This window comes from Ambystoma mexicanum, chromosome 4q (genome assembly GCF_040938575.1).
Source record: "Ambystoma mexicanum isolate Mex_15411 chromosome 4q, UKY_AmexF1_1, whole genome shotgun sequence".
Lineage (NCBI taxonomy): Eukaryota > Metazoa > Chordata > Amphibia > Caudata > Ambystomatidae > Ambystoma > Ambystoma mexicanum.
The window spans coordinates 461,677,362-461,702,612 of NC_090928.1; positions in this window are offsets into that span (position 1 = coordinate 461,677,362).

Genomic DNA, 25,251 nt, shown 5'->3' on the forward strand with positions numbered 1-25,251 from the left:
CCTCATCACCAGTCTGTTGTCCTACTGCTATTACTGTCACGTCTGAAATTTGGTTGTTCTGGAAGTTAAATTCTACTTGGTCAGATTTTTGTTCAACCATGTGGCAGGTGCCGTTTAAACTAACATGGTTGACCCTCTGTTTTAATTTTATTGGTCAGCTAGTCTGGGTCCAGAGGACCGTGTTTAAGCAATCTATTAGGGGTGACAACCTTCTCAGGAGGTCATTCCCTAGTAAACAAGGGGTGCCCTCTGCAGTCACTACTATGACCGGGTGATTTACCTTGTGTCGCCCAATTTTGATGTCCAAATCTGCAGTCCCCTCGACGGAAATTTCCTTCCCGTCAAAGTTCTGAAGTTGTCCAGGAAGAGAGGTGAGAGGAATTCGGTAATTCTCCCCCCTTCCTGCATTTAGTTCATCAAAGGCCCTTTTGGATAGAAGGGTAGCTTGGGATCCAGTGTCCACTAGTGCCAAAATTGTACCCTGCCCCTGTACTTGTACCGAGGCATAGTATCTTCCCTCCTTCTCCTCAAGGGGGCACAGATAATGCACATTTTTGGACAACTGGTGGGCTAATTTTTTTTGTTTTGGACATTGAGAGAGAAGAGATTTGGACAGAATTTTGTGGAGAGTCATGGGAATCTGCAAGAAGAAGTTGGCAACTTGAAAAAGGATATTTGAGTTCCCCTGAATGGGTTTGAACCAGGGGATTTTGATGCTGTTGGTTCTGGGATGAGATGATGGGCGGCACTAGCTCAGTCCCCACATTTACCCAGTCTAGGTTTGAATCCCTTGGGACCCATTTTTCTTTGGGAGGAGTTCCCCCATCTCTGAAGGAGAAGATCCTTTACCCAGGATCCTCTGAGGATCCCTCTCCCTCAAATTGGAAGATCTGTACCTCCTACATAAACTGGGTCTGTTTGGGTCCTTTGTTTCTCCTACCTCCTCTCTGCTCCTTTGGTGGCAGACTTTCAGGGGTAGGAGATTTTGTTTCCGGTTCCTGAGTTTCCATGGGCTGTTTACAAGTGGGGAAGGAAGCTTCCTCCCAGGCTTTACACCCCCTTCCCCTTGTGCCTCCTCCCTGGGAACCGGTGGGTTATCAGGGTGCTGCCCCCGTCATTGTTCTGCAGCACCAGGCCCAGAGTTTGGGGCATTCTGCGCCGGCATGCTCGTCTGAGGGTTCTGTTGAGCCCTCAGCATGTGACCCAGATGCCGTGCCATATTTCGGACCTGGCGCTCTAACTGGTAAACCCGCTCAGGCTGATACGGGGTTCTATTTTCTCCCCTGGGCTGATCCCGGCAAGGGTAGCTATCCCTTCTCTGGTAGTACCCCAGGTTGGGAAGATTTGGGTACCTCTCCACCCTTGGCCTCCCCTCTCCAGATTAGGTTGTCTGGGCTCAGGGAATTGGGGAAAGAAGGATGGATGAATTGGGGGCTGGAAATTGAGTGGATACCTGGGAAAAAAGTTCTGGCCAGGGTTGGGTGAATTTCTGCCCTCCTGTGGGAAGTTAGGAGGGAAGATCCCTGGGTTGAGTGCCTAGTTGGATCCCCCCTCCTTGGGCTGGAGGAGTCCACACATACCCCAGGATGGGTCGGTTTCCCTTGTAGCGGGGACTTACATAGTCAGGGGAGCGAGGGACCCCATTTGTGGGACTACCTCCTTGACTCCCTGTCTGTGACTGGCCCGAGGGCCTTCTGGGCTGAGAATTATTCGGTGCAGGCAATTTTTTAGGCCCCCCATCTCCAAATCTAAAATGGGGGCAACCTTTACCTCTGCCACCTTGGCAGCAGCAGGGGTGCTGGTCGGTTTGGGACTTTTCTGGGCGTTATTTTTATTTTCTATGGGCTTCTGCACCTCATAGATCTGGGTGGCCTGTTCAATGACCCAGTGTAGTGACCTTTTCTCATGAAATTCTCTCACTAGCTGGGTCATTATGTATTTGGGTAAGGCATGGAAAAACATATTTACAAACTCTTTACTGTCTGTGCGCACGCTTTTGGTAGTCTGCGCAAAGGCACGCTTCAATTCCTGCACCCGTGTGGGGCCTGATCCTCCCCACATTGCAAATTGTAAGCTGCCTTGCGAGCCTCTTGGGGATTTCTGTGAACAGAAAAATGTTTCAAGATGGCTGCCCTATATGTGGACCATCTTGAATGGTTTTGGTCCTCCAGCCCAGCAAAGAAACTGGAGTATTCTGGGGAGAGTGTCCATTTGACATACTGAATGCAGCTACTGCTGTCCTTCAAATGGAAAATCTCCATCATTTGCTCATAAAGCTCAAAGTGTTCCCATACAGAATACTTGGCGTTCTTGTGATAAGGGGTGATGACACACCTTATTGCCTTAATCTGTTTTAAGGGGTCCTTAAGCAAGGCCCTTTTTGCCTTATTGGCCTTTTTAGTTCGGGTAACCCTGGTCCATTCATCCTCTGACTCAGAAGCACTAATCCCAGAGGTGCCCGGCTAATCTATCAGGTTTTCCCGGATTCTGCGAGCCTGGGAATGGCTGGCAGAATGTGGGGACCTGGTCTCCTGTGTCCTATGATGTTCAGAGGAGTCTTCAGATTCCTCCTTGCTACCAGGATTTGATGAGTACCCCCCCCCACTGACCTAAATGGGCAGAGGTTTTCAGAATGCCCTTAGAGGGACTACTCTCCCGGGGATCCCCACTAAATTGCACTGTACTTAGGTGCCCATACCCGGATGCCCGCCCATCCATTCCTGGGTGGTACTGGCCTATGAGCCCCATACTTTTGTCTGGATGGTAATCAGCCATCCCCGTAGCCCTGGGCTCATGTGCGCCATGGGACATGGGGGTGGCAGAGTCCAAGGACTGGGAGAGATGAAGGCCTCTGGTACTAGGGCTCCTGAAGTTATGCTCAGGTGTTTCCCTTTCCCAGCGAACCTCGTCTCTATCAGCCCCTGCTCCCTGTTGCCATGCAAGAGCCTCTGCTTTCAGTTCCTCAGTTAAGGCCTTACTAGACTCTATCAGTCTCTCCTGCATTGCTACCTGTTGCTGGAGCCTATCATTGTGCTGACAGAGAGCCTCATTCTCTCTCTGTGCCTCCTGGTTGGTCCTGGAATACTGGGCCAGTCTTTGCTGCAGGAGGGTTACCTCCTGAGTCCCATCCCTACTGGCCTGTTCCTTTCTTGCCAGAGCATCTTCCACCCTCCTGGTGTGCTCTAACAAGTTCTGATGCTCTTTTTGGAGGTCACCCAGTCCCTGGAGGGACAGGTGATTTTCTTAATTTTTTTCTTTTAATTGGCAGACTTCCTGGCCTAAGGTGTCCCTTTCCTGACTAAGAGCCTACATCTGTGCCGCCAAGTCGTCCTTCTGCCTTTTAAGGGCCCCAGCTTTCTGGCGCTCTTCTTCAAATTCTCTCTGGGTTTCCAGGTCTTTCAGAATCAGTTTGTTGCTCTCTGCCTTCTCCCTATCTAGGTGGCTTTGGAGGGTGACTACCTGCTCTGCGCCTGCCCTATTGAAGTCCAGTTGTTGCTCCAGCTTTTTCTGGCTCTGCAGTAGGGCGTCCAAACCTTCTTGGTACTCTTTCTGCAAGGCCAGAAATCTGGTATCCTGGTCAGACTTTTCCTGTTGCGGGATACCCATATCCTCTTTTGTTTTAATGATATACTACCTACTATCATTTTCTGACTCCTGGCTTCTCTGCAGCCTCTGCTCGGAAGAGACCAGGTCAGATTGGGCCTTCTCTAATGCCATCAGTTGATCTTGGCCTTCAGCACATTTGTCCTGTAAGGCTCCCATATATAAATATAAATATGCTGCTACCCTGGCAATCTTGTTGTGCTCATCCTTGGCCTTAGGGGCCATATATAGTTCACTCAGGGCCACATGAAAGGGACCCTGATCTCTCCATGTATCTGACCCAGTTACAGTGACCTGTTTCGGAATTGCCTGCAACCACACATTCTGGTCCTGTTCCGTCCATTCGCCTCTCACAAATAGAATAGCTTATCTAAGAGGTGCTCTCTGGCTATTTTGATATCTACCAAGGTCGTCATTCTGGAAATTGTTTTCCTTCCTGACTTACAGAAGTTAGTATTTTATTTTGCAAAACAGACCGTTTCCTTAGACCGTTCCTTTGAGGAATGTTTTTACAGTGTAATACAGCGTGGTGATCCAACAGGATTTATGTATCCTATCAGTTAGCACACTGTATCAAGCTGCACAAGTGGTAGATCTAATCCAGATGTCCCAGGCCGAGCCCCCACTCTGTTAAGGGACTTCAATTCAGCACTTCAACTAAGTCAATGCCTGGTCTGGGATGCCCAAGGGAAGCCCTTATTTATACATTTTTATGACAAGTTCATGGATCTGGATGATAAACCCTTGTATAACGCCCCTCTCTTTGAATCCCCCTGACCTCACTGAGCCAAGAAGTAAATTAAACAATATATATTTCCCACTTTTATAATAAATGAATATTTGATCGCACATTTATGAATATGACAGTGATCAACAATGGATAATATTACACTAGCACACTTTTGTGATCACTTAGGAGTTGGTATTGGAAGGATAAGGTAGCTGAGAATGCTTTTATGGTTTCAAGGAAAAACAATGATGGAAAGAATGCAGCACAGAAATAAACTGATATGGTTTCAACAAGAGAGAATATACTCACTTTTCCCCTTGTGGCAATTCACTCCCCCCCTATGCAGTATAAAGAGGTGGAAGGAGAGCACACCATTTTCAGGAATACAATCAAAATACAATTCAATTTTCAATTCCCCCCAGCAAGCCTAGAACAACCGGTATGCTTTTAAACACAGACAAAAATACTTTAAATGTGATTTGCAAAGAAGTGAAACTGCGCTAAAAATGATTTTAATTCCCTATAGGAGATTCAGGGTAGATGACAGCTACTTTGAATTAGTTCAGGTCAACACTAGCAATGATTCATGAGGGATATCAGGTTGAAAACAAATTTCAGCAATATAAAGCAAAAGACAGCGATTTTTTTAAAAGTGGTGAAATGAGCTAGTTGCAATTCGCTGCACTTTTTCCGAATGCGTCGAGCGTGATTACAGAAAACTATAAGGAATAGGAAGTCGGTTCCAAAGATACGGACAATTTTGTGGAGGAAGATTTTCAGAAATAAAGTAATGATTCAGAATGGCAAGTGACACTTTCTCAGCTTTAAAATAACAGAATAAACACGCAATTTCTAATGTAGTTCTAGGCAGATTGAATTGGATGGGATAAGCTTATTTTAAACTAATAGATGACTATGCACAGTTCCGGCTGGGTACTCACACTATAAATTTGAAATAGGCTGTCAAGATCTGGTCAGGTTGGCTGCGGTTCTCTCGCTATGGGACGGTCTCTGGCACCGGTTCTGCTCACAGCGATCTGGTCTGGGTCTGGTCTGCGGTTCTGGATCTCTGGTTCTGGTCTCGGCACTGCACAGCGGTCTGGTCTGGGTCTCTCTGGATACAGCACTGCTTTCTGGGTTCTGGCACAGGGTTCTGGCCAGAATCAAACAGCTCGCCCAGCTGTTGAATAGTTTGGTTAGGTTGCTGGATTCTGAGGCCTGGTGAGAAGGATTCAGCTTTTGGACTAGGCCTCTCTGCTGCAAGTTCTGAAGTCTGGATTCTAAGTTCTGGTCTCTGGTGATTGTCTGGTCCAGCAAAATGCTTCACAAGAAATCAGTTTGAAGTGGAAAGTGAATGTCCCTCCCTGGGTCTCAATAACTCCTTTTATGTCTTTTGAAAGTGGGTGGAAAGGCTGACTTTCTATGCCCAACCCTCTGGGGATCCTGATAGGTTAGAGAATCTACCGTCCTTTGATTGGGGAAGAAAATGAAGTGTCATCGTGAAGAGGTAGGTTTATGGGTCAGAGTATCCTCCCCTTGTCAATTTGCATACAATCTATTTTTGATCCAAATACATATTTATCTATGTACAATTTTTCTAATATTATATGTCCAGTTAACATATATTCTGTAGCACCAAACCATCCGATCCCTGTCTTTGTAAGATGTTGTGTCCACTCCTGACAGAATTCTGCCCTTTTCATCCAGAACACAACCTCTAAACTTTTCCAGAATTTACACAAACATGCGCAAGGAATATGGGCATCAGATGATAAAGCGTCAGATTTTTAACATACAGACATTTGGAGTAATACCTTATTTTCCGCTACTACCCCCCAGAATACACCACAGAGTCCGAACACCTCTTAAAATGTGCACAGAAAAATCACAAGAATAAATGATATTATTATATAATTTTGACAATTTCGTACTATGAATTATCCATCTTTTTAAAATTATGCTTTGGCCCAGAGGGTTGTGGTTTCCCAAAGCACATGGTGGAATTTCTGGTTTGTCCACTTCCTGCAAGCTCAGCTTGCTCACAGAGGCACTGCTCCTCCCGGTTTCTTCCAAGAGGAAGCCATTTACGACCCCTGATTTAGCATTTGCCTGGAGCAAAGGGAAGATCATTGTTCTATTTACCTGCTCCCAGGTGTTCCTCCCCTAGTTCAATAAGAGAGGTGTAATCTCCTTTTGGTGGGAACAGCAGAAGGCAGCCAGGCCTGTGAATGCAGTTGCTGGGCAAGTTTCAACTCCTGTCGGGGGTAGTTGCCAGGCAGAATTCAATCTCTTCAAGCCAGGCTTCCGCTAAATGTCAATTTTGTTCCAGTTTTCTTCATTCAAATCAAACTTACAATTTTTACACATGCAGCTAGAACGCTGATTCTAAGTTCAAAACTATGACATTTAAACAGTTGCAAACTATGTGACACTTAACAGTAGGTCACTCATTTATTTTAAACATTTAGATTTTAGTGGCTTCAAGTCCAATTTCACTTAAGCTGCTGACATCTACAGCTCAGCCAGTTTTGTTATAAGCATTGCTTTAGGCTCTTCATATTTCCAGATTGTGTATGCACACAAGACTACATTCTACCAAATGTCTGCTGGTGTTCAGTGATTTTTGAATTTCTTGCAATGTTTAAAATAGGCATTTTTAGCTTGCATTTCAGAGAAACAAATGTGACTTCAAAGCGCTTTTTGAGCTAACAGGCACTGCTGTTTTTCCTTTGGCACCACGTTTCACTCATGGCACTTCTGGCCCATCACGCTTGCACTGGTGGGTGGCAGGTCAGGCGACCATTTGGGTGTGCGCAAAACTGCACGGTTTTCCTGGATTGTGGCGCAAATGTGGGCTTTTTGGCCATCTTGGATTTTCTAAGCCCACAGCAGCAAATGTTGTAGCCTAATAATTCAAACGTGGGTCAAGACACCTGGCAAATGACAACTAGCACATATTTCAAGTTTTTACATCGTTCCATTTTGATAAAATCAAAGTGTATGACCTTGAAGGGGACATAAGGTGGACCAAAACTTCCCCTGGGAATTGATGTTCCCTTTCCCACATTATGCTGTAGACAGATCATGCAGTTCTGAACGAAACATTCAGCTACTTTAGAGATTTTGTCATTCACCCATACATTTTCCAGCATTTTTGTAATCTTGCGGGAATATCTATGTGTGGGGCCATGAGCCATACCGACCATCATCATGATGTATGCATCGGGAATTAGCCATTTTCCCTCAACTCTGTCCACCCAACACCCATCATCAACAAGTTTCCCCAAGCCCTCAGCCCACTTTTTAGACTCTTCCAATGTGGCATTGGCTTGGATATCCCTTACAGAATTGACACACTCATCCATTGCATAGGCATTTACGGTCTCCCTTGAAGTGTACATGTCTGCAGAGAGATCGGTGGCAGTCTATTTAGCTATCTGATCAGCGAAATCGTTCCCTTTTCCTTATATCATCTACAATCTTTTGATGCGCTGAGCATTTCACAATAGCTAAGTGAGTAGGGAGTGCAAGCGCTGAGAGTAGCCGTACTATCAAGGAGCCATGCTAGATCTTTATACCGTGTGAAGTTAAGTACCCTCTTTCTGACCAAAGTCTCCCAAAGTTGTGAACCACCCCAGAGGCATACTGACTGTCAGTGTATATATTCACGGAATGCCCTTCGGAAAGTTTGCAAGCTCGGGTCAATGTTATAATCTCGGCAGCCTGTGCGGAGTTATGTGTGATTCTCTTGGTCTCCACAACTGTGCTCAACGTAGTGATTGCGTAAACGGCTGTGGATGTACCATCCGGATGTTTGAAGCAGGAGCCATCGCAAAACAGCTCCTCTTGTGGATTGTTCAAAGGAGTATCTTTTAGATCAATTCTACCCTTTTTGTCTTGTTCGGTAGTGTAAAGACAGTCATGTGACTCTTTGTCACTGCAAGCAGTACCTTGCGGGAAAGGTAAGACAACAGTCGGATTAAGAACACAACACCTCTTAATTTTTATTTTTGGAGCAAACAAGATCAATTCATATCTTGTCAACCATGCGGAAGTGAGGTGTTGTGTTTGAGTTCTATTCAGTAGAACATCTACAGAGTGAGGCACCATCAGGGTTAGATCATGGCCTAGGACCATTCCCTCACTCTGTTTTACAGACGCAACAGCAGCAGCGACGGCGCGCAAACATCTTGGCAAAGCGCATGCTAAAGGATCAAGGGCGGAAGAAAAGTAACCGCATGGCCTATTCTTCCCTTCACGTTCCTGCATTACTACAGCCAAAGCACATCCATCACATTCATGCACAAACAACACAAAGGTCTTTTCCGGTGCCGGGCACAATGCAGTCTTGAGCAAATCAAATGCACGCTGGTGCTCCATGTTCTATGGCAATGGCGAAGAAATGCGCTTCTTCATCAGAGCCAACATCGGCTTAATCGTTAACGAAAAGTTGGGGATCCACTGCCTACAGTAAGAAGCCATTCCTATCAAGGCTCTAACTTCCTTCTGTGTATTTGGCACAGACATGCTAGAAACGAGTTTTATCTGTTCAGGTGTCAATCTTCTTCCCTCCTTTGACAGGAGATAGTCTAAATAGGCAAGCTCCTGGCAACGATATTGAAACTTTTTAAGCAAAGCTTTGTGAATATGTTTAGCCAGGTGAACAAGCAACAACACAGTGCCCTCCTTACAAGCGCTCTCTGAGTCAGCAGCTAAAAGCAGGTCATCAACGTATTGAAGAAATGTAGAAGTGGAGGGCAATTGAAGAGTATCAAGCTGTTCTTTCAAAACCCTCCTATAGATGCTAGGACTTTCGGTGTAACCCTGTGGTGCATGGGTAAATGTACATGAGCGTCCCCCTTAGGTGAACGCGAACAAGTATCTATTGTCCTTGTGTATAGGAATACTAAAGAAAGCATTCTTCAGATCCACAACACTAAAGTAAGTAGCTGAAGCCGGGATCATGGTTAATATTGTCGTCACATCAGGCACAATTGGAAATTGTGGCGCGACGATCTTATTGATGGCACGTAAATCAATTATGAAACGAAAAGGAATTGCATTATCACCTTTTTTGTACACAGGCAAAATCGGACTATTGCACAAACTACCTACAATTTCCTCAATCACCCCTCGATGCACAAAATCGGAGATGATGCATTTCAAAGCTTGCTCACCCTCGACTGAAATCTTATATTGTGGAATACGTGGCAGCTTTACTCCATGTTTCAAAACTATTTTAACAGGCTCAATCTGCAAAACACTGACATCACTGTCGTCAATTGCCCATAAACACTCCGGAACAGTACTAAATTCCAGCGGCAAAGGTCTAGTTAGGAATTGGGAGACAGAAAGTTGCTGTGGTGAAATAGTCAAACGCACTCCATCAGAAGAACAATGAATTACCGCATTTAATTCCTTCAACAGATTCAACCCCAGCAGATTCTCTCCACAATTCGAAGCCAAAAGGAATGGACAGTGGTCTGTAAATGGACCCAAGGAAATCGGCACCGGCAAAGAAACCGGACAAACAACTGGTGTGCCTGAAAACCCTACATAAACGTTAGTTTGCCCTGACAGTGGAATGTTTGGAACCCGGGAATGATCAATGCAACACTTTTGTGCCCCTGTATCTATCAAGAATAGATGTTTCCTACTTCCCACTATCATTTCAACGTAGGGGTCTTTCTGATTAACAGGAATAGGCGTAGGTTCGAAACCCTGCTTTGGGCAATCCTAACGAAACAGAATATAATCGGAAGTTCTTCAGAGAGGTAAGCGGCAGAAGGATGATCGAATATGTTTCTAGTATCCTGATTACCCTGTGAAAAAGGTTGCTGTGAATCTTGTGAAAACTGACCTCTACCAGGGCCCCCTAAACCCGGGCGACCTCTGGGTCATCTACCCATATTTCCAAATGTGTTATTTGACCTCTGTCGAAGGACCAGGCATTGTGCATGCCAATGGCCCTCTGCCTACAATAGGCACACTGGTTAATGTTTACAGGACCCAAGGGCACATTTCCTTGTGGAACATACTGACCTCTAAACTGTAAACCCTCTAGTGCCTCTAACAATTTGCTGTAGTAATACTTTCGTCTTTAAGTCACCTTTTCTTTTTTTGACTCTTTCCTTTTCATATTGACACGATTCTCATTGCACTGAGCCATGTGCAGTACTTCTGATTGAGACTTTGCTTGCCAAGCGCTCTCAGAAGACATAATTTGCGACTGGATGTCAGGCAACAATCCACGCACAAATTTGTCTATGAATAACCTTTTCCCAGACTCTGTGCCTAGTCTTGTCCACTGAAATCCGAGAATACCTGTTCGAACCGATTAAAGAACTCGGTAGCACCCTCAGACTTCCCTTGGACACAGGCCGTAAGCTTGTGCTAAATAATTCTTTTTTCGGGAATTATAGTTTTCAATTTTGCAACAATTCTATCAGGTAAAGTTAATATCACCTGCGGCAGTGTCTCACCAGTTGGCCTTTCTCCATCAAGTCTAATTATGTTAGCCCATGTATCTCCTAACCCTGCTACATCATCTATAGACCTAACCTGTTTCCACAAATCTACGGGCAGGAGTACAGGAAATAACAAATCAATATCACTTAAGGTGAATACTGAGGATTGCAAAACAGACTCTATTTCTTTATAGAACCCTGTCGGATTTTTCCTAATATCGGGAATAGATTGCCTAATGGTGTTCACTTCCTGTCTTGAGAATGGGACGTGAACGAACTACGACACATAATGTGCAGGAATTTCATAGGCCGGCGCACCTGTTCCAACATCTGCCAGAACCTCGACTTTTGGGACAAGTGTCGGAGGAACCTCTCTCATAGGCAACTGAGAAGTAGGCAACTAGGAACGCTTACTAGGCAACAGAGCCAAATTGAGCGCTAAGGCAGCCGAAGAAGTGTCAAGTGAAAAAGCTCTCTTGTAAATACTCAATAACTCTGCAGGACAACAAATCTTTCTTTTTACACACTCATCCTGAAAGTACTCTACCATTACCTGTAGCACTTTCCTCTGCATTTCTGGTGTATACTTACTATATGTGTCATATACTTCAACTGGAGTTATCGACGTGTCTGAGATCCATCTAATCGCGTCTTTCGTGCAAATTCGCGTTACCTCAGATATCGATTTACGACAAGGGAGTAATCGCTTCTGCACTCACATAATGGCCAAACTATCTTCATCTTCATCCTCATTCTGTAACCTTTCCAACTCCTTTCTATACTCAAATACCCTCTCAACATGCTCTTGTACTTTCACCACAGTGTCTCTAGAAAGCTCTAAAGTGTTCAGATCCCTCAACCTTTGTGGGAGATCTTTATTGTCTAATCTGTCCCACATTACACACAAGTGGCGACCTAATCCCTCAAGAAAAACATTTTTCTCAGGAAAATTGTCCATATTAGAAAGTGTGACAAAAACATTAGCTCGATCACCCCCATCCATACAATGCTTAGCCCATGCAATTAACACTCGTTTCTTTTCTGGAGGTACAGTATTGCGAGTGACAACCCTCGATCCCGCTCCCTGATCTACTACAAGCGGTGCAGGACCACTTGGAAGAGGGAGAGCCGGCAAGTTCAACGGAGGTGTTATCACTGGTACAACAGGAAAGAGCGGAGGAGCAGGTGGAGGAGCAGCAACAAAAGGAGGAACAATGACTGGAGGAAGAGGAGCAACAGGAGGGATGGGAGGAACAGCAGGAGGAGCAAGAGGAGCAGGAATAACAGCAGGAAGAGGCAAACCAGCAGAAAGAGGAACATACGGAGGTGGCGCAGGCCTTCGTTCATTTAGCAATTTGTCGATAAATTCATCGGATACATGAAAATCTTTAGAAGGATAGATTTTCTGAATGCCAAGTGAGAAAGCCCTATCCATATTCCTAGCTGACTCAGACTGTTTATCTTGGTCATATAACAACGTTTTTTCGGCGTTCGTCTTTTGACTGCGCGCATGTTTTTCCCTACTCTTAAGCTGCTGTAAAGCTTCTTTTTTCCATTTCTGTAATACATTGAATGCTGCAGGTCTAGCCTTTTTCTTTAATAAAATTGACTCTAAATATTCAATACGAGGGATTTCAAAACTACCGTTGATCGGCTACTGTAGTTCGGAAACATGTCTAGTTTGTCTGTGCCAAATATCATTAAACACTATCTTTCCAGTTGCCATGCTTACAGTACATAGTACAAGCCGACGACCCCTCCTGTGGTACCGGACGCCTAAATTCCAAAGATTGTCTATCGCTGCGGAACAACGCCCTGAAGCAGGTAGACAATTTCCCAGGCATATCAGAATACTGGTGTTACCTGGTCAATAATTGTATTTGCAGATACAATGCGCCAAAACAAATTATCAGGATACTTAAGAATCGGGTCACGACTCACATGATCAATCCTAATGAGGTCTGATCGGAATTACAAAATTCTTCTCTAACAAATTTTACCTCATGTTTGGTGATTTCGGCAAATCTGCCCGCCTCGATAAGTGGACCCTCGTCAAGATGCCAACTCGGACCGCAAGCTCACCGTCCAGGGATCTGACCGTACAGCACTGTTGAGGTGTTGAGTCTCATTCAGAAAGGGGCCCCTTTTTTCCAACACCGTCCGATCCCGGTCCGGTAGCTTACGTCAACCTTCAACGAGCTGGCATCAATCTTGAGGGTCCCTATTCGGGCACCATCTGTGAAATCAAAAAGAAGATATCGAGGCTGAGTACCCCATAAGGAAATACACCAAACACGGGTTACAAAGAAAGATACAGAGATCTTTATTCTATACTGAACCATTACAAAGGACAAAGCAACAGATAGCTATCGGGCCCCCAGTAGAATTCCAGCCCTGTTCGGTTTGCTCAGTGAGTGGGACTGTACATTAGAATAGTCACACCTTTTATACAGTTTGAAACATGTCGTCCAGCCCACCTACAAGTTAATACATCACAGATCAAGGGTTAATGCCGAGTTCATGCATATATACATTTAAGGTTTACCATTAATACATTCACCAACAAGTTACAATGGCAACAGTGTGTCTTCAGATTTATCGTTGAGCCTTCTCATACATCTTTATACAATGCAGTTAAACAAGTGTTCACATTTCAGTATTTGAATATATTATGTTTAACATGTGCTCGCGGATTAACTTTGTTGGCGCAGGTAACCCTCTATACACAGGTCAACGAAGGACAAGGTCTCACTTCATTACCCCAACATGTGGCCTGCAGGCAAGTTACATATTAGTTTGTACACAGAGGTCAAGACGGCCATGTTACATTCGGAATAACACTGTCCACCATTTTAGAACAGAGGGTGACTCTAGATGGAGAATCTAAAATGGCCGGTGAACCTAAAATGGCAGTTTACACTGATCTAAGGTCAAGACCATGTAACGCGGACTTCTTCGCAAAGCGGCGTGGCTTAGGCCAATATACATATATTCATACTGTATAGGAGGCACAATATGATTTTCCATTCGACAATAGTGTCCTTTGGACACCTCCAATTTGGTTAATTGAGGACATCCCAGACATCAAGTGTGTTCTAAGAACAGTTCCATTTTGATTACGGACAGTACGGACAGGTATAGTGTCCTTGGGACACCTCCATTTTGGTTAATTGCGGACATCCCGGACCTCAAGTGTCTTCTAAGAACAGTTCCATTTTTATTGCGGACAGTACGGACAGGTATAGTGTCCTCAGGACACCTCTATTTTGGTTAATTGCGGACATTCCAGACACCCAGTGTGTTCTAAGAACAGTTCCATTTTGATTGTGGACAGTACGGATATGTATAGTGTCCTTAGGACACCTCCATTTTAGTTATTTGCAGACATTCCGGACACCCGCGCTGTCCGCAGACACCCCAACTACCTTTTTTAAAAAGACACAGGGGACTGAATTAAAACACATATAATTTTTTTTTTATTATATACAAATATAACATTTATGAAAGAGAAGGGGAAGCAGAAACTGACACAAATACAGGGGAATTAGGGGTTTGGAGAGGATGGATGGGAGGGGATGAAGGGATGGAAGTGTCATCATAATGTTTTTCTTGGTAGTGAGGGTTTGGGGATAGTTGACTGGGACATGGAGAGGGGGAACAGGTACATGTGGGACAATGATATTAATGTTTTCTTTTAAGTGGTCCTCCACAAAATATTTTAAAAGAATGACATTTTTCATTTTTTGTTCCATGCGCTGCAGAGCATTTTCTGATGTCTCTTTTGCTATATTATTTTCACTGTTTGTATGGTCTGTTAAAAGAAAATGCGTTAAGTACACATAAAGTAATGATTATTAATTTGCTTATATAGAGAAGTGTCTACCATTAGTATCACTGACTTCACTAATTTCATCATGTGGGAAATTTTCTTCAAGCCATTCCAAAGTACTGGACATTTCTGTGTAAAAACAAAATATTACTTTTAGTGTACCTAATACAGAACGTTTAGAAATATATATGAACAATGAAGTTTACTTACTAGTTTCTGGTAAGTTTTGTTGTTACTGTTGTGTAGGTCTTCTGTTGCTTCTTGCTGTGCAGCTTCTGTGAGGTAATTATGTTGGCGGCCTATCTTTTTTGTTTTGGTATATTCCATTTTAGTACATATGCTATTTAAATGGACAGTTAATGTGTTACATATATAGGTTCCACTTCTTATTTATTATTACATATAATGTGTTCATGTGCTGCTTTTTGAACTTGTTCAGTGTTTATATGGCATGAAAGAACAATCTGAGATAGTCCCTGAGTTTTAGAGTAGTGTTGATGTTGTCCGTGTCCATCCGCAGACATACGCACAGTGCGCGGACATCAAAATCACTAGCAGGGGGTTCAGTATATTCTATGTTACATGTATATAAAGTAAGGGAATCCCAGTAAACATCTATCAAATTTACACTATGTATATGTATATTCAGTAAAAAACACTTTGATAAAGGGAGGTTATGGTTAAGTTGCGCTATTAAAAACCTATGAAATTCAGTAAAAAACGTAGCTAAAGGGACGCTATGGTTAAGTTGCACTACTAAAAACCTATGAAAATCAGTAATAAATCTTTCTTAAAGGGACGTTATGGTTCCAAGTAAAACCGAAAAACCTCTGAAATTCAATAGTTATGGTAAGCTAAGCAACCATAACTCGCGCCACCATGCATTGCTAAGACTAACACCCAGGACATCAAAGATGACATCACAAATGTCATTGATGACATCACTGACATAACGTCCCTTTAACAAAGTTTTATTACTGAATATATATACATATATATATGTATTATTTTCAAATTATGGAAAGACCACGTTAATATTTGGTGACTTCTAGATATTTTGGCTTGAACGTTTTGCTGAAAACATTTTTGAAAGCTGCCTTAAATGATATGAGGGAGTATGTAGGGTTGTTTTGGGGCTAGGTAGTATGTGGGCAGGGTAAGAAAGGATGTTTTGTGAAGGTTTGGGGTTTGGGGATGGAGTCACTTTTTTTGTCAAACCAAAACCATAAACAAACAAAAGTTCCTCTGGCAATCTTTTTGTCTTGGGCGACTACTCCTTGCCCCTAGGATCCACCTCAGCCGGGCTCTAATCCTTTATGCAATGTTAGCCTCCCTCAATCGGGTTCACTACAGCCTTTTACTCAAAAAGATATCACATAACAGTTCACAATTGTCAATTTGCAGGCCTCCCTCTGCCGGGTTCACATTTGGCAGTTTTCTCTCATGTGTCAAAGACATTCGAGTGTATGAGGTGTTTTTGCTCAACCCTCGTAGGACTACTTTGACACTTCTTACTAGCTTCTCTTAAGGCCTCCTGGTCCTCATAGTTTCAATCAAACAACACAACCCCAAAAAGGTTTCAGTCAGAGTCATTTGAATGAGCGCCCCGCAATGCCTGTCCACTCTGCTTCTGAACCTTTTCTTGTCTCAGGAGTCAAGGACGGCACCCGGTGGCAAGCGCTTCTCCCTGCTTTGACTATCACTGTGGGAGGGCCCCATGTGCCATTGACACCTGTCACACCACATGCCAGCTGGACTTCCCGGTCTTGTGATTTCCCTTTCTGAGGCTTTGCGGGTCTAAGGTGAAAAGGACAAGGGTAATTCCCTCCTCGTCATCTCTCCATGTCTCTCTGCGTTTCTCCTCCATTTGTACTGCCAGTCTGGAATACCTGCTTCCTTATGCGTTCGGCCTTGCTCGAAGTGTGCTTTCGTGTTCTACCTTTTATCCCTGTGGGGAAAGGAAAGGACCATCAGGTGTGCATAGTTTTTGTCAATTGTCTGACTCTTCCTGACTCTTGTGTTGGGACATGTCTGGTAAACAGCTCGGGCGTTGGTCCGTTGTCTGTCACGGTGTAGGAAAGTGTTTTTTTGTTAGAAAAGGGGGGTGGGTAGAATTTCTGAATTTCCTATGAGGTAGGATGGGGAAAGGGTGTTATAGGCAAGGGGATACCGCGTCTCACCTGTCAGTGTCCCACATCCACTCCCAGAGGACCACCCAATCCAGGTGATCTTCCCGCACTGGTCCACCCCCAGAAACTGGATCCAAAAGCGATGGCTGGGTTCAGGCCACCTGGATGACAGATCCCCATAGACTAGCGGTTGAGACACCTTCAGGCTTTTCACACACCTTCCTCCATATGATCTAGCCACATTTGTTTCACATGGGAACTGGGAAAGGAAGACCACATTTCCCTGGTCTTTGCCTTTTTGATGTTCCACAGTGAAAAAATTGGGTTTTAGGTCTACAAACCATTGCATAACCCAAGGGTTGGAATCTCAGCATTGGATAATCCAAACTAGGGTTCAGTGGTCTGTAACAAGTGTGAACTTTCTTCTTATAGGTAGTATCTACAATTAAAAATGGCCCACTTGATGGCCAGGGCCTCTAGCTCCAACACAGAGTCTTTTTTTGCACGTGAGAAAAGCTTGCAGCTAGCAAACAGGATGGGATGGTCTAATCCATCGCAACCTTGGGACAGGCCTGCTCCTAACCGTGTAAGGGAGGCATTCGTCTTTAATATAAACTCTATAGAGAAGTCGACTACCTTAAGGATTGGGTTCTGGCACAGTGTCTGGTTAAGGTGTTATAACATATAGCATCCTCATCATTCCAATGAAGTTTCTGGGGCTTGGCATTCTTGAGTTTATCAGTCAGCCAAGCTGTTTTGTCCTAAACGTTGGGGATAAACCAATGGTAATATCCTATTAATCCAAGGAAAGCTCTAAGATCTCTTTTGGTCTTGGTTGTTGGTGTATCTAAGACAGATTTCATCTTCTCATGTTGGGGCTCTACATTTCCATTCCCTACAAATAAGACGAGTTATTTTATGGCTGACTGAGCCAGCCTGCATTTAGATGGATTAGCAGTTAGGCCAGCTCCTCTGAAGTTGTCTTGATGGTATAAAGATAGAAGAGATGGTCCTCCCAAGTGTTACTATAAATGACAATACTGCCAAAATAAGCTCCACAGGAATCCGAATAGGGTTGCAGGATTTTGTCCATGAGGCGTAGGAAAATTGTTTCTGTGCCATGTAAGCCAAAAGGGAGGACTTTGAATTGAAACAGTCCTAGAGGCGCTGAAAACACTGTTTTTTCCTTATCTAGCCCATATATGGGAACTTGCCAGTACCCTTTGGTTAAATCTCAGGTGGATAGAAAGGTGGCTGATCCGAGTTTGTCAATTTGGTCATTGATACGTGACATGGGATAGGTATTGAAATGCCAAGTGGCATTAACTTGATGGAAATCTAGGCAAAATCTCCAGGGACGGTCAGGATTAGTGACCAACATGATAGGAGAGGACCATGGACTTGAAGAAGGCTTGATAACATTGGCTTTCAACATTTTGTTGACTTCCTCAATCATTATCTGTTTACGGGATTCTGGGAGTCTATACAGTTTTAAATGACCACTTTACCCTTAGGTGTTCTAATATTGTGGTATGTGCCTTTAACTCTTCCTGATTTTTCTGAGAATATATCAGGAAATGAGGTGTCTACATCCTTTAGATCTTCTTGTTGTTGGATATATAGATCTGGAGGAATCAACTCAAAGTTATCTATCTCTTTAGGAACCGGGCAAGCTAGTACTTGGCTTGGGTGTCTGACAGGTTCTCTTTCCACTCTTTCAAGAGATTTATGTGATACAAATGAAACTTCTGTTCACTGTCCGGTTTGGTTCATTCTAATATCTCATAGGGTCTGTGCCACTTTGGAGACAAGTTTGTTTTCTTAGGTGGGTAAGAAGACCAGTACTTTCTGTCCTATGGAGAATCATCTTAATTTCACCTTCTTATTGTAAGTGGATTTTTGTTGGCCCTGGGCCTTTTCCATATGAGTACAGACTCAACTCATTTCAAATGTTCTCGCATTCTGGTGGCAGTTTGCGAGATAGGAATGGGTGCCTCTTCGCTTTCTTCCCAGGTTTCCTGGAGCATGTCCAGGGCATTTCTAGGTTCTCTACCATACAGCAATTCAAAAGGAAAGAAACCTGTGGAGGCCGGAGGGAGTTTCTTTACTGCCCATGCGATCATTCAGTCATAGTCTTTCCCATCCTTATATACCAGTTTTCGTAGAATCAACTGCAAAGTTATATTGAATCTTTCTATCAAGCCATTGGTTTGGGGATAGTACACAGAATTTTGCAATGTGGCAATATGAAGTAGCTCTTTGACTTCTGCCATGAGCGTACTCATAAAATTCTAACTCTGGTCGGTTAGTATCTCCTTGGGAAAGCTGACACAGTAGAAATACCTTAGGAGGTGATTAAGGATCTGCTCTGTGGTAATATTTTGCTTTGGGAATGCTTCAGGATAATGGGTTACATAGCCCACAATCACAAGGACATATTTGTTGCCTAGCCTGGATGTTTCTAGAGGTCCAATTATGTCTATCCCAATTCCTGCAAAAGGGGACTTCTATGATCGGCAACTGGTTCAGAGGGGCAGGTGATGCAATGTGCGTGCTGGTCTTTTGACATATTTAACACATTTGTATGTAGGTCTTTATATTGGCATACACACTTGGCCAGTAAATCTTCCCACTAATATGTGCCTGGGTTTTAGAGTGTCCTAAATGTCTCTCAGTGAGATTGGAATGTGAAATCTCCAGCACAACCTTTCGGTGGCTTTTGGGTATTACCAACTGTGTTTTTACTAAGCCATCCATAGATGTCTCTCTTCTATAAAGTAATCCTTGTTTTAAGAAGAAAAAGGGGGTTTCATTGTCTAACCCTTCACTTTCCAGAATAGCTTGTAGGAAAGCTTCAGCGAGAGCTGGAACATTTTGCTGGGTGAAGTCTAGGTCAGGATAGATGGTAGGCTCTTCTTCTTTCCTTTCTTCAATGTTAAAAGGTCTATCAGCTTTCCCAGAGCCTAAGGAACCTCTTTCTAGTTTGACTGGTTCACATTCTTTAAACTGAGGAAATAGAGCCCTTTCCAAAATACCTTGGGCAATTTGATCTCCACAACGTACTTCAAAGGGGATCTCACCATGATTTTCTAAGAAAACCTTTATATCTCCCTGGAAGTCGGAATCGATGATGCCTGCTAAAACGGCTAACCCGAACATCCATGCTAGGGCAGATATTGGGGCCAATGGTATATAACACCCCAAAGGGGGTATTAAAACCAAGTCTGTATGAATCTTCCCTCTTTTTCCAGGAGGGATAATAGCTTAATCACTGCTACAGATATCAAAAGGTTAGCAGCTCTCTGACTACTTTTTTGAAATTGTAGGGTTCCAAATTAGTTTCAATTGAGTCACATCCCACTGCTCACACCATACGTAAGGAACTCATAGTTACAACAGTAAAGACATACACAAGTGATCACAGTTCAAGGTTGTTCGTTAAACTGCATAATGGGTGAGAAAAAACACCTAATATAAACCTAAATATAAGATGGGAGCAAGTTACGACCATCAAATAATAAGAAAGCAGTCATAGTGGTGTCTTGTCAAATAAAAAGGGCCTATACTAATAAAAAACGATTGCCAATCCTCACAACTAAGTTATAAAAAATGTGTGGGATAATGTTCTCAAGAAAAGAAAGAAGTGTTCACCAAACGATAAGTCAGAATGGTATGGCAGGGTCACCCTTCCCCATGTTTTTAGCACGGGACAATGCAGGACCTTTGAGCACAGCACACTCCTGGGCCTCGCTAGCACAAGGTTACAGTTCCTTTCAATGATGCCAGGACCTTCCAGGGCCAAATCTCTTTTCCTGCAAAAGTCTCTTGCCTCAGAAGGCTGGCTGTACCAAAACAATAAACAAACAACAGTTCCTTTGGCAATCTTTTTACCTTGGGTGACTGCTCCTCGCCCATTGGATCCCCCTCAGCCGGGCTCCAATCCTTATTGCAATGCTAGGCTCCCTCAATCAGTTTCACTATGGCCTTTCACTCAAAAACGTATCATATAACAGTTCACAATTCTCAATTCGCAGGCATCCCTCTGTCAGGTTAACATTTGCCAGTTTTCTCTCATGTGTCAAGGACTTTTGAGTGTATGAGGGGTTTTTTGCTCAACCCTCATAGGACCACTTTGACACTTCTCCTAAGGCCTCCTGGTCCTTGTAGTTTCAATCAAACAACATAACCCCAAAAAAAGCTTCAGTCAGAGTCCTTCAAATGAGTGCCCTGCAACGCCTGACCACTCTGCTTATGAACCTTTTCCCAGGGTTCCTTTAAAGTTTGATTACACAGGTTCTTTGATCAACAAGTTTGCTGCCTGCAACCTTGGGCCCAGCATAGTTCGGTTATACTATCTGTCTTCTCTGACTCACCGGCTATGCTGAACTGTTGCAGTTTCTTGTCTTGGGAGTCAAAGCCAGCACCACGGTTGCAATCTCTTCTCCCCTCTTTAACTATCAGTGTGGGAGGGCCCCATGTGCTGTTGACACCTGTCACACCACACGCCAGCTGGATTTCCGGTCTTGTGATTTCTCTTTCAGAGGCTTTGCAGGTCTGAAGTGAAAAGGACAAGGGCAATTCCCTCCTCGTCGTCTCTCCACATCTCTCCACCTTCTCTGTTTGTACTGCTAGTCGAGAAAAGCTACTTCCTCGTGCATTTGGCCGTGCTCGAAGTGCACTATTGTGCTCTGCCATTTATCCCTATGGGGAAGGGAAAGGGCTGCCAGTTGTGCATAGGTGTTGTCAATTGCCCGACTCTGCCTCGCCCTTGTGCTGGGTCATGTCAGGTAAATGGCTTGGTTGTTTGTCCATTGTCTGTCATGGTGTAGGAAAGTGTTTGTATTGGAAAAAGGGGGGGGGATTTCTGAATATCCTAAGGGGTAGAATGGGGAAAGGGTGTTATAAGGAAGGGGGTACCGCATCTCACCCATCGGTGTCCCACTTCCACTCCCCAATGACCACCCATCTAGGTGATCCTCCCGCACTGGTCCACCCCCAGAAACTGGATCTGATAGTGATGGCTATGTCCTGGCCACCTGGATGATAGATCTCCCTTGACTACCAGGTGGGACACCTTCAGGTTTCTCACAAGGTCGAGGGGCAAAAAAAGAGTAAGTAGTTCAAGACAGTAATATATTGAGATGTGGCAATTACAGTGATTGATAGACAAGGAAAATTAGTATTATAAGTTAATTTAGGAAGTAATCCATGTGTTTAATATATATAAAGAAAATTAAGGGATTGAACCTAAATTAAAATAAAACTGTGGGAGGGGATGTTAGGGAGCTATTAGTGATTGGGGGTGGTACATTTGCTTAAAATGCTTAAATAAAATACAGTGAAATAAATGTGAAACAAAAGATCAAGGGGAGTCAAAGCTTGTTTACAGTATCCCTTGTTTTGATTGTTAAGGATTTGTCCAGGGGGAGCAAAGTTATAAGCTGCCCAAAAAGTGTTTTTCCTATGAGTTGAGCAACTTAACCATAACTACAGGACGGCTACCTCCTGCGCCCGTCTGAATTTTTTTGGCAAGTGTGAAGAAGTTTCATCAAGACGGTGCAACATTATGGGGGTCCCAAAATTCTTTCTTTTTCCATAGACACAATGGAAAAAAGAATGTGCTCACACCTACAGCCCAAACCGCTGGACAGAATTTCACCAAATTTGTGGCAGGAGCGGCTGCTTGGTCCCGAAAGCTTCCCTATGTAAAGTTGGTGTAAATCCATCCAGTAGTTTTCTTTAAAATGGGCCCGCTAATTGGATGGTGAAAAGCGTGAAGTGGGTCAGATTTTTGGAAAAGCCTGCCACGTTGGATTCGCTGACATCCGCCGGTAGCGCAAACATTGCAGTAGAAAAATGCTAAAAAACACAACATCGTCAAATTTATCAAACAATATCTGGGTAGCTTAGGGGTGATGAAGATGGGATGGTAAATCACTATAAGAAGCCATATAATTGGTGTTTTTCACCCCCAAAGTCTGTGAACAGCCCAGATGTTCGGGTACAGTCATGCGATGTCCGTTAACACTTCAGATGTTCGGGACATCTATGCCTATTTTTGCATTACAGGGTTGGTGAAAAGCAGTTTTTGGATGGCTTATAACTTTGGCGCCACTCAATGAAACTGCATTACTTTTTTTCAATTTGATTCTAGACTTGATCCGGAATGGATTTAGAAAGTGTGGAGCTGTTTTGTCAAGAGGGAACAAAATTAGAGGGGAGGTCCAAAAATATTGCAAAGGCTTATAAATGTGGTGCCATTTGACAAATCTGCACAAAGGTTTGCAAAACCATTTTAGATCTAGATATACATGTTCTTGTAATGTTTGGCAGGATTTTGTCAAGAGGGGGCTAAATTAGAGGGGGGGTCTCAACAATTTTAGATGTCTTATAACTTTGTTGCTGTTTGACGAATGTAGACAAAGGTTTTTCGAAAGATTATACACCCAACCTTGAATGTTTGTGTAAAGTCTGAATTGATTTTGTCAAGTGGGGGCTAAATTATATGACTATTGTATGTACCACATTTTGCCAATTTTGAAAAATAAAACATGGGCGGATTTCTAGCAAACTTGTGTAAGGAGCATTGGCAAGGACCTTAAAGCATGGTTTTGCAAATGTGCCAATATTTTACTGACAATCTGACAATCTGGCTACTGGCCATGACCATGAGGGACGACAAATGGTGTTAAAGTGGCCATGTCCACCTTCGACCGACTATGTGGTAAAGTTATTCGAAAGTTTTAAAGGGCAAAAAAATGTGCTTGTGATAATATGGTCATAGGGTTCTCTCTTTGCCTTCTGCAGGCTGCCATGGAAACGGAAGGGGGGATCTGTACGGAGTCCCGCCTTCCCTTTTCATGGTGGCATCTTGGAAAAGGAGATTTCTTCCTACAGCTTTTTATTAGCACCTCGGTTTCCCAATTTGGGAACCTGGGGTAATAATGGCCTTCATCACCGATTGAAGGGGTTGGAACAGGGGATGCCAGTCCTGTGCCCTCGTTATCCCCCCTGTCTTCGCTTGGGCCGATAACTTGGGCTGCCGAGCTGTTATTCCCTGTTCCAGTCACTGGAACGGGGGATGAACGCCACATTATTCCCATTAGCATAACACAAAATGCTAATGGCAATGTTGGAAATTCTTATTGAGTCTATGTACTTTACTAAGAAATGTAAACTAGATGGAGTCTATAAAATTATCTTTTTTTGTTCTATTTTTAACTGTGAAGGGTGGTTCTTAAAGGGACCTTTCTTTTGTTGTTATTTTATGTATTTTAATTTTTTTGCTTGAGAGGTTAGAACGTAAGGTGAGTAGGGAAATGAGGGAAGAGGCACCAAGCACTAATACGGAGGGGGCAGTGTTTCTCATCCTCCTTGATTACAGCTTCAAAAGTCCTTCGAAATTGCTTCACCCTGCAGAGTGGTGTGTTGCAGTTTATTCAGAGGATTGTTGTCTTCAAAAGATATGGATCAACAGCCTCTTTTATTACTTGCAAGGTAGCTGGTGGGATTTTGTGCCCCACAGAGGAACGCTGTGTGGTTACAGTATTGGTTGAAGAAGATGAGGCGGAGGAAGACAGTCTACTACTTGCTAAGAAAGGAACAACCTTTCTGAGAGCATTGTGGTGGTTGGATTTGGTGTGATGACGCATGGTGGTGGTCCCGTAGGAGTACTGTCCAAAGTTGCACTCAGTGCTTGTAACTTTTGTAGCTTTAGCCTTTGGAACATTCACAACAGTGGTAAAGAACTACCACACCCATGATTTTCTCTGGGTGCTAGAGGTAGGCACTTCCTCTACATCATCTACTTTGTCTTAGGAAGTACTGCACATTTTTTGTTGTGTAGGTCCTGCAGCTGCTTGTGGTGGTGGTGGCTCTTGGAGAGAAGGGATAGCAATAGATGATAAATAGCAGTTTTGCTAATATTCTTCCAAGTATGTGCTGTGTACTAGTTTGTTAATGGATAATGAGTAAGAATAGGTGTAGGAGCTGTGCAAGGGTATATTTTGAGCTTCAAAGTTCCTAGATCAGTAGAAAATGTAGTTCTGAACTGTCCTCGAAGCACAGACCCAATCGCGGAGTGCAGACACGTTCACAAACAAGTCATCATGCCGTGCACAAGCGCATGCTCACGTGGCACTGTCAGGAAGGTCAACGATGACTTCAGACATTCGCGGACATCGATGGATGCAAAAACGGTAGAAAAAGTTGCAAAAGGTTTATAGATGTGCTAAAAATGTTGCTACAAGGTCAGAGATGGCAGAGTATTAAGATGAAACTTTATAAATGGACAAAAATGTTGCTATATTGGGGTAAGTAATATATTAGTAAGTTGTAGGAAAATAGCATACACTGGTAAAAACCCATGAAATTCACAGAATTTTTTTTTTTTTAAAGGGACTTTATGGTTAAGTTGCATTAATAAAATCCTATGAAATTCAATGAAAAAACGTTGTTCAAGGGTAGTTATGGTTACAAGTAAAACGTAAAAAC